This window comes from Triticum urartu, chromosome 1A, assembly GCF_056163025.1.
Source record: "Triticum urartu cultivar PI428250 chromosome 1A, HENAU_Tu73, whole genome shotgun sequence".
Lineage (NCBI taxonomy): Eukaryota > Viridiplantae > Streptophyta > Magnoliopsida > Poales > Poaceae > Triticum > Triticum urartu.
The window spans coordinates 214,510,776-214,520,219 of NC_141873.1; positions in this window are offsets into that span (position 1 = coordinate 214,510,776).

Consider the following 9,444-nt stretch of genomic DNA (forward strand, 5'->3'; position numbering starts at 1 on the left):
TAGAGGGGATCAGGCAGAGGGTTTGCTAGGGTTAACCTGGCAGCGGCTGGACCTTAGGTGCAGATGGGCTGGCTTGAGTTCTTGGCTGGGCTGCTCTCCCTCTTTCTTCCTCCTTTAAATCTCTTCGAAATACAGAAATGGAAAGAAAGAAGAGGGGAGAACAGAAATGGGTGGACAGAGAATTTGGGCATGGAGATTATTTTCCCGGACTCACAAAAATATGCTTAGTCTGAGAAAATAGAAGTTGGCACGAATGCAAGATTTAAATTCAAACTTATTTGAATATCATTCAAATGGGTTTGAATTAGGACTAGGTTTTTTGGTGTGGCCAAAAATGTTGAGATTTTTGGAGGAGCATCAATAAATGGATAAACAATATTCGCAAGGTTTAGAGAACAAACTTGAAGCAGAAAAGGCACGGAATTATTTTGCCAGTGTGTTTAAGGGTCATTCCAAAATAGTGGAATATTTATTAGCTCCCTAAAATATTGGGAGGATATGTTATAAAGAGATATCACCAGGTGAATTCTCTCGATTCCAATAGATCAACGATCTATGCAATTTATATAGTTGTGTTTTAAAAAGGGTTACATGATGACATGATGCAATGCAAATGATGCAATGATGAATGCAACAAACAAACAAATTACACAAAGAAACTCGGAGTACATGGAAGGCATCTGGAGCGTCGATCTCGGGTCGTTACAACTCTCCTCCACTTACAAGACATCTCGCCCCGAGATCTAGGGATGACAACCGGAAGAGGACGAGAAGAGGTAAAACTAAGTTGCTTCTTAGACAAACGACTGAAACCACAAACCTTGAAAGGTTGCAAAGATGAAGAAATGACACAAAGGAGATGAACAAAGTTGAAAGCACTCTGTTAGAAAAGAGGAACGAGGAACATTATGAGCACCTTGTCGGTTGCAAACACATGAATCAAGAGCTCAAGGGTGAAAAAAGAATTTAAAACCACTCCAGTTGAAAAGAGAAGCAAGGTATACAAGACAATTTGGGCGACGCTCCAGTAGAGAGGACAGGGACTTAATAAGATGACAAGAACTTGAGTAGAGGACACCACACCATTTAAATGTATAAACAAGGAAAAGAACATGATCTTGACAAAACAAGAAGAAGGGTCAAAGAGAGTAACATAACAATGCCTCCGGATGAAAGAATGGAAGCTAGATCGTTGGAAAGAAAAGAACGGAGAAGAAAATGACAACTTCTACCAAATGAATTGGAAAAGCATCCTTACAAGAAGGGATGAAAGGAGTTGTTGTAAAATCAACAACGAAAAGAATAAGGTTGTTGTGGGCTTGGGAAAAACATCAAAACTGAGGTGAGATTCTGCCACTAACGAAACGATTGATTTGCTAGAAATCAACGAAGAGATGAAAACGTCTTCACCGAGTTGAGAAGGAGAAAACTGGATCATTGATAAGCACCACAATAGCAACATTACTTAGGGAAGGCTTTAGGTGAAATCTTTACCAAGACAACTCCAACGAAGTGATTGGTGGATTGAAAATACCTCATTGTTGACAACATGTGAATCGCGAAACATCAATGGAAATTGTCAATAATGATATAACACCATCTCAAAAGATAAGGCAGAAAGAATTGCACTTTGGAATGCAAGATGAAGAATGCTTGAACTCCTGCAATAAGAATCTTGAAGAACACTTTGAGAACGAATGAAATCTTTGATGAACCACCATGTTGAGCCTTCGTGAGAACACCGGTTACAAAAGAATTATCAAATGAAAGGAAAGAGAAGTTGAAAACACAAGCTGAAGCCTTGAAATGATTTAGATGGAGCTTCGTGACTAGATAACCGAGAAAACTTGGAACTTGGGAAGAGAAAGATGAACGACTTGAAACTGAGAATTGATATCATGAGGAACTCCAAAAGAAAATAATTGAATCATCTCGAGGAAACAAGAATAAGATTTATTGTATATTTATCCTTCATCAAAGGAAATTAATTACAAGCAACGGATTGGGAATACTACTTATTCTTGTTGAGAAGGATTAAGGAGAGATATAGTGCAAACTTGGGGAAATTCTTCAATGAACCACCCATAGGATTTGAAAGAACAAATGGATAGATATGATAACAACGGAAGAGGGATCTTGAAAGAACCACCGTAAGAATTGAAAACAATTGAAGAAAAGTGAACAAATCATCGGGAACAATTTAGGAAATGAACGAAGATAATTGAGGTTGCTTTAGGTTCACAGGGAATTGAAGAGGTTTGGCAGGGATTGAGGGGGGATTAGATCTCCTACAAGTCAAATCCCACCCAAATCCCCTCCAATCCCTGTGGGAAGAGGTGTAACCGAACAAAGCTTGAGGGAATTCAAATATGAGACAACGAAGAGATCATGAACTGATTGGAGGATATTTGAATGATGCACCGGTAGAATTGGGGAATGAGAGTTGAATGTTGAGAATGCATATATCTTCTGAAATGGTGGCTTTCATATGATCGAGAAAGGAAAGCAACTCCTGAAATGCATCGGATGGGGGAAAAGAATTCTCACAATCGAAAACAATTATGAGAAGATGGCATCAAGCTAGAACCATGAATCTTCAAGAGAACGGACCAAGATGAAGAGCAACTCTTCTTCGTTCTTCAAATGCCTAGAAAGGCAACAAGGAACACCACCGAAATTATTGAGACACCTCGGAAGAATGAAAATAGAAAAGGATGAGCGAAGGATGAAAATAATTTGAAAGCGATCTCGGAGAAGGCAATTGATCGATGAAAATTCATTCTTACGTCAAACTTTGAAAAGAATTTGAGATTAAATCTGGGAAAATTAGAAGAGTCAGGTAAGATCCTCGAAAAGACCTATGGGTTATGGGCCCACTCAAAAGAAACATCGTTGAAATGATTGCTAGAAAGGGAGATTGCACTGATTGATTTTAAATGGTCTGGATGAGGTAAGAACCTCGAAATAACGTGAATGGATTGAGCATGGAAACGCGATCCTTCTAAGATATTTGGAGCACTCCGGTTATGAATAGAGAGAAGTGAATAAATTAGAGGTGCACCAGCATGAGAAAGCATATGAAAGGACGAAAGGGATATGATCAACACTGAAAGCTTGTATTGAATTCACCAGGGAAGAAAATGATAATGAAGAATGATGAACTTCCTTAGAATCTTCATGAGAATCACCGGATAAGAACATTGAAGGAAAATAATGAAGAGACTTCACATAAATAAATTGGATACTTGATTGAGATTTCAGACTCCTTGGAAAAAGGGTGGGTGGTGGGAAAAGAAGAATAAAATTTGGGACGGGTGAAGCAAACAACGTTGTGAAAACTGAGAAGTGATCTTGCGAATGGGGAGAATGATGGGATCATCTCGAAGAGAAGCGCACCAGTTGGAAATAGAATTGGGATGACAACCTTGATGATCAAGAAGGATTAACACTCCCATAGAAACATGAGAACACCTCTTAGGATAGGTATGGAATCATCATTAGACACTGAAGCAACTCAAATACCACAACTCCAAACAAAACAAAGGCTTTGGCTCATAGAATAAGCCAGAAACAAACAAACCCCTCATGCATTTGTTGGAAGGATATCCTAGGAAACTACTTGAATTCCCACCTATTAACTCCCGAAACTTTCTAGCTATGCAATCTGGTGTTGGGGATACAGCGAGGCACAAATATCTCACACAACTAACAAATCCTACACTCCAACTGTATCCATCAGTCAACACATTACCAAGAAAACCTCAGAAATCGTGTACCTCAGACCTTCGGAAACATCCTATATACTAGCTATGGCAATACATCTGATCGGTCTCCTCAGTACTGTGTGGCGTCAAACTACTCTGACCACAAAGAGTATAGAAGTGTTTTCGATGTCGGCGACCTTCGGTATTCCGGAGTTGAAACAATAAGCACTGTGACAAAAATACCTTGGAGCTCAACTCCCCAGGACACTTCCACAACCCCTAAATGTCAGGACCCACCAAGATAGAATCCCAGTCACAATGATATCGGAATGATTCCACAGTACTCGCATGATCCTAAAAAAATTGAGTGAAAAAGGATTGAATAGTGGTGAAAACACCTACATCACGAGTCCTCACCAGAGAGACGAAGGTGATAAGGAGTAAAAAGAATTCCTACTCTCCGATATATAACTAGACTCAAATAGTTTTCTTCTAGACTCAACAACGGCAGCGGGTCGATCAACCAAGGGGGCTCCTAAGGTCGGTAAGGCTCGCATGCCAACTTGTAGCACCCAAGATGCGATTATATCCCAATCACGTGATGAACTCATGATTGGGGCACAACCGCATGTGGAGCGCATAGCAAGGTGGATATCATTACAACATACCATGTAGCGAATAGATGAGCATACAAGATAAAGGATTACACTCGCCACAAGCTACAACATGAATACAACAGTTCATCAATACATAGCAATCATCATACAGAAGAGCAGGATCTGACTACAGATGAAACCAAACGAAAAAGAAGAACAACATCCACCCTGCTAATCCCAGGCTCCCGACCCGGAACCTATCCCTTGACCAAAGCAGAAGAACTCCAAAACAAGCAAACATCGCTCTCGCGTCATGTCATCGCATTACCTGTACCTGCAACTGTTGTTGTAGTAAGTTGTGAGCCATGAGGACTCAGCAATACCATTACCATGGGTATCAAGACTAGCAAAGCTTAATGGGTATGAAATGGATAAGTGGTGAGGTTGCAGCAAGCAATAAGCATTGTATGGTTGCTAACTTATGAGTACAAGAGTTAGAAGAGAAACTGCGCATAACAGTCGCATCTAGTAATGATCAAGAAGTGATCCCGAACTTGCTCGAAAAGAGACAGTCACGGTTACACATGCGGTTGTTGTATTTTAGTTGAAATCTGGTGTCAAGTTCTCTACAACTGGATATTAAAAATTCCCATCTGCCACATAACTGCGGGCACGACTCTCGAAAGTTTAATCCCTGCAGTGGTATCCCAACTTAGTCCACGACAAGCTCTGACGATCAATGGAGGAAAATCCTCCTCTCGGAACAACCCGATCAAGCTCGGCATCCTGGTTCACAAGATATTTCGACAATGATAAAAGAAAACCAGCAAGAGTTCCTGATGTGCCAACACCCTAATAGTAGCCGCGCGTATCTCGTCTCAGGCCACGATCAGAAGAACACTACATACGGCAACCGAAAACCCCTGGTGAAGGGGTGGCACCGCAAGTGGCTCTTTTTTGGACCAACACTCATGAAGAGCACTGACCCGGGTTGTTGATTAAGAAACCTCGGCTGCTAGCCGGTCCCTATGCAAGTTTTAGTTGTTATTAGGCAAATGGTAAAACCAACGTTCGGCCATGCTAGAAGAGTTTTATTCAAAGCGAACTATCAAGGGGGGCCCATAAACCCCGACCGTGTTAGGAATGAAAAATCAAGGAACATAACACCGATATCACGGAAACTAGGGCAGCAAGAGTGGAACAAAACACCAGGCAAAAGGCCGAGCCTTCCACCCTTTACCAAGTATATATGTGCTTTAATTAAAGAAGATATATTGTGATATCCCATGATATCCATGTTCCAACATGGAACAACCTGCAACTCCACCTGCAACTAGCAATGCAATAAGAGGGTCTGAGCAAGGCGGTAACATAGCCAGACAACGGTTTGCTGGGACGGTGGAAAAAGTTAGAGGCTATTTCATGGCATATTGGAGGCTTGATAAACAAGTGGTGGGTAGCACGACATAGCGATAGCATCGAGACAACTAGCATAGCAAAGATAGTAGTGAGATCCAAGGTGATGGTCATCTTGTCTGAAATCCCGCTAGGAAGAAGACCGAATCCATGAAGATGACGAACAGACGTAGTCGAACGAATCCTCACAATCGCAACGTAACTAGAACTAACACGAAGAAGCGTAACCGGAGAGAAGCAAACAACATGGTAAACGAACAAGCATAATCATGACATGATGCACAATCAAGTATGATGCATGTCCGGTTTAATGAGTCATGGCATGGCAAAGTGCAACAAACAATGCTACAAATTATGTGGAGCTCAATATGCAACGAGTTGCATATTGACGAAACCCCACATTCAATTATTTAGTTCGCTCCCGTTTAGCTACTCATCAATATTAAATGTTGGTTAACATCGCAAGAGGGTGAACATACATGAACTACCTATCTAGGCAAGTTTAAATGAAGCCGGAAACAACAAACAACAATTCTGATAAATCCCCACATGTCATTTAGCAATTTGATGGAAGCAACAATTTAAACATTTTTTAATGTTGTTATCGTGATGCGGATGACATATGCAAGTTTTATGCAATTTTATGAAAATGTTGACATGAGCATGTTATGAAGCATTTGGTCACCATGGCGGAATGGAAGGGTTGCCACGGCAACTACAATGGAAATGGTGCCATGACAACATTCCAATGATTCGACACCTCGTAGAGATGTTGGTGCAAAAGAAAGTGTGGATGTATGGAACATGCAAAAGATGGTGGAGTGGTCCCAATTACCGGGTTCCCACGGGTCGACGGCATGGCAAATGAGGAGGAACGTGCAATGACAACTCGGACAGGGTGCACACACGAGAATCTCATACAACCCACATGCATTCGTTCACGGGAATCGTCTCGGGGTTATACCTTCGAAGCATGCATTTTCGGAACATATCAAGTTCGTTGAGGGAAGTAGATGTTCTCGCAACGGTAGTGGAAGTAGTGTTACATGTTCTTTTTGAAGAGGTACTTAAAGAATCCAACATCTTAGGGGCGACAATAGTCGTACACGAGAACCGTAGTCAAACTTGAAGGGTCGTCGATGTCATGGTACTTGGCGATAGTAGTGGTACATGGGTTGTAGGCGGCCTTGGCAGGCCATCGTGTAGTCGTACACATTCCATAGATGCTCATGTCGTCGTAGCCATTCGGGTCTTGGAGTGATGGTAGTTGTTTACTTGACGGCGGTAGACGAATTTCGCAGTCCAGGGTACTTGGTGTGCAGCGAGCAACGTTGTGGTGTATAGGTGCAGCGGTGGTCTCGATCACGAAAGCATTGCCGGGATGCGGTGTCATAGCCACATGAACATGAGCATGGTGATGGACACGGACAAGGCAGGAGGAAGCCTCGGCATGGTGAGGAGCGGCAGGGTAGAGGAGACCCCGCGAGGAGGCAGCAAATGTGCAGCTCACGAGCAGAGGGCCGTGACCATGGGTGGATCTGAGAGCTCGGAACCGTAGGGATGAAGAGAGTAGCGGGGTTTGCGGACAAGGTGCTCGCAATGGCAGGGAAAAAAGGTGGCCATGTGGGTTAGTCGAGCTCGTGGGCGAGGATTAGATTTACGACGGAGCAGAGCAGAGCAGCACCTTCCCGGGTCTCGCGCATGAGGTGGTGTCGTGGTCGCGGTCGACCTCGACCTTGTCGAGGGGATTGGGCGTCTCCCCTGGAGGCATTGGGTGTAGGTGGCAGCGTTCATGAGGGGGATAGAGAGGATGGAGCGAGGGTTAGCGATAGCGAGCGAGAGAGATGGGGATCGAGCGTGGGGCTCTCTGGAGGCACTAGGACGCACGAAGGGGAGAGAGGGGATTTGGCAGAGGGTTCGCTAGGGTTAACCGGGCAGTGGCTGGGCCTTAGGTGCAGATGGGTTGGCTTGAGTTCTTGGCTGGGCTGCTCTCCCTCTTTCTCCCTCCTTTCAATCTCTTCCAAATATGGAAAATCAAAGAAAGAAGAGGAGAGAAAAGAAATGGGTGGACAATGAATTTGGGCATGGGGATTATTTTCCCGGATTCACAAAAATATGCTTGGTCTGAGAAAATAGAAGTTGGCATGAAAGCAAGATTTAAATTCAAACTCATGGGTTTGAATTGGGACTAGGTTTTTGGTGTGGCCAAAAATGTTGAGATTTTTGGAGGATCCTCAATAAATGGAGAAACAATTATTGGCAAGGTTTGGAGACCAAACTTTAAGCAGAAAAGGCACGAAGTTACTTTGCAAGTATGTTTAAGGGTGATTCTGAAATAGTGGAATATTTATTAGCTCCCTAAAAATATTGGGAGGATATGTTATACAGAGAAATCACCATGTGAATTCCCTCGATTTGAATAGATGAGCGATCTATGCAATTTATTCAGTTGGGTTTTGAAAAGGGTTGCATGATGACATGATTCAATGCAAATGATGCAATGATGAATGCAACAAACAAAAAAATCACACAACGAAATTCAGAGTACATGGAAGGCATCTGGAGCGTCGGTCTCGGGTCGTTACAACTCTCCTCCACTTACAAGAGATCTCACCCCGAGATCTAGGGATGACAACCGGAAGAGGAAGAGAAGAGGTAAAACTAAGTTGCTTCTTAGACAAACAAGAGAAACCACGAACCTTGAAAGGTTACAAAGCTGAAGAAGCGACATGAAGGAGATGAACGAAGTTGAAAGCACTCCGTTAGAAAAGAGGAACAATGAACATTATGAGAACCTTGTCAGTTGCAAACACATGAATCAAGAGCTCAAGGGTCATGTAAGAATTTAAAACCACTCTAGTTGAAAAGAGATGCAAGGTATACAGGAGAATTTGGGCAGCGCTTTAGTAGAGAAGACATGCCAGACTTAATAAGATGACATGAACTTGAGTAGAGGACTCCACACCATTTAAACGGGTAAATAAGGAAAATAACATGATCTTGACAAAACAAGAAGATGGGTCGAAGAGAGGAACGTCACAATGCCTCCCGATGAAGGAATGGAAGCTAGATCATTGGAAAGAAAAGAACGGAGAAGAAAATGACAACTTCTACCAAATGAATTGGAAAAGCATCCTTACGAAGAAGGGTTGAAAGGTTTTGTTGTAAAATCAACAACGAAAAGAATAATCTTATTGTGGGCTTATGAAAAACATCAAAACTGAGGTGAGATTCTGGCACTAACGAAACGATTGATTGCTTGAAATCAACGAAGAGATGAAAACTTCTTCACCGAGTTGAGAAGGAGAAAATTGGATCATTAATAAGAACCACAATAGCTGTTGGGGAACGTAGTAATTTCAATCAAAAAATCCTACGCACACACAAGATCATGGTGATGCATAGCAACGAGAGGGGAGAGTGTTGTCCACGTACCCTCGTAGACCGAAAGCGGAAGCGTTAGCACAACGCGGTTGATGTAGTCGTACGTCTTCATGATCCGACCGATCAAGTACCGAACGCACGGCACCTCCGAGTTCTGCACACGTTCAACTCGATGACGTCCCTCGAACTCCGATCCAGTCGAGTGTTGAGGGAGAGTTTCGTCAGCACGACGGTGTGGTGACGATGATGATGTTCTACAACGCAGGGCTTCGCCTAAGCACCGCTACGATATGATCGAGGTGGATTATGATGGAGGGGGCACCGCACACGGCTAAGAGATCAAG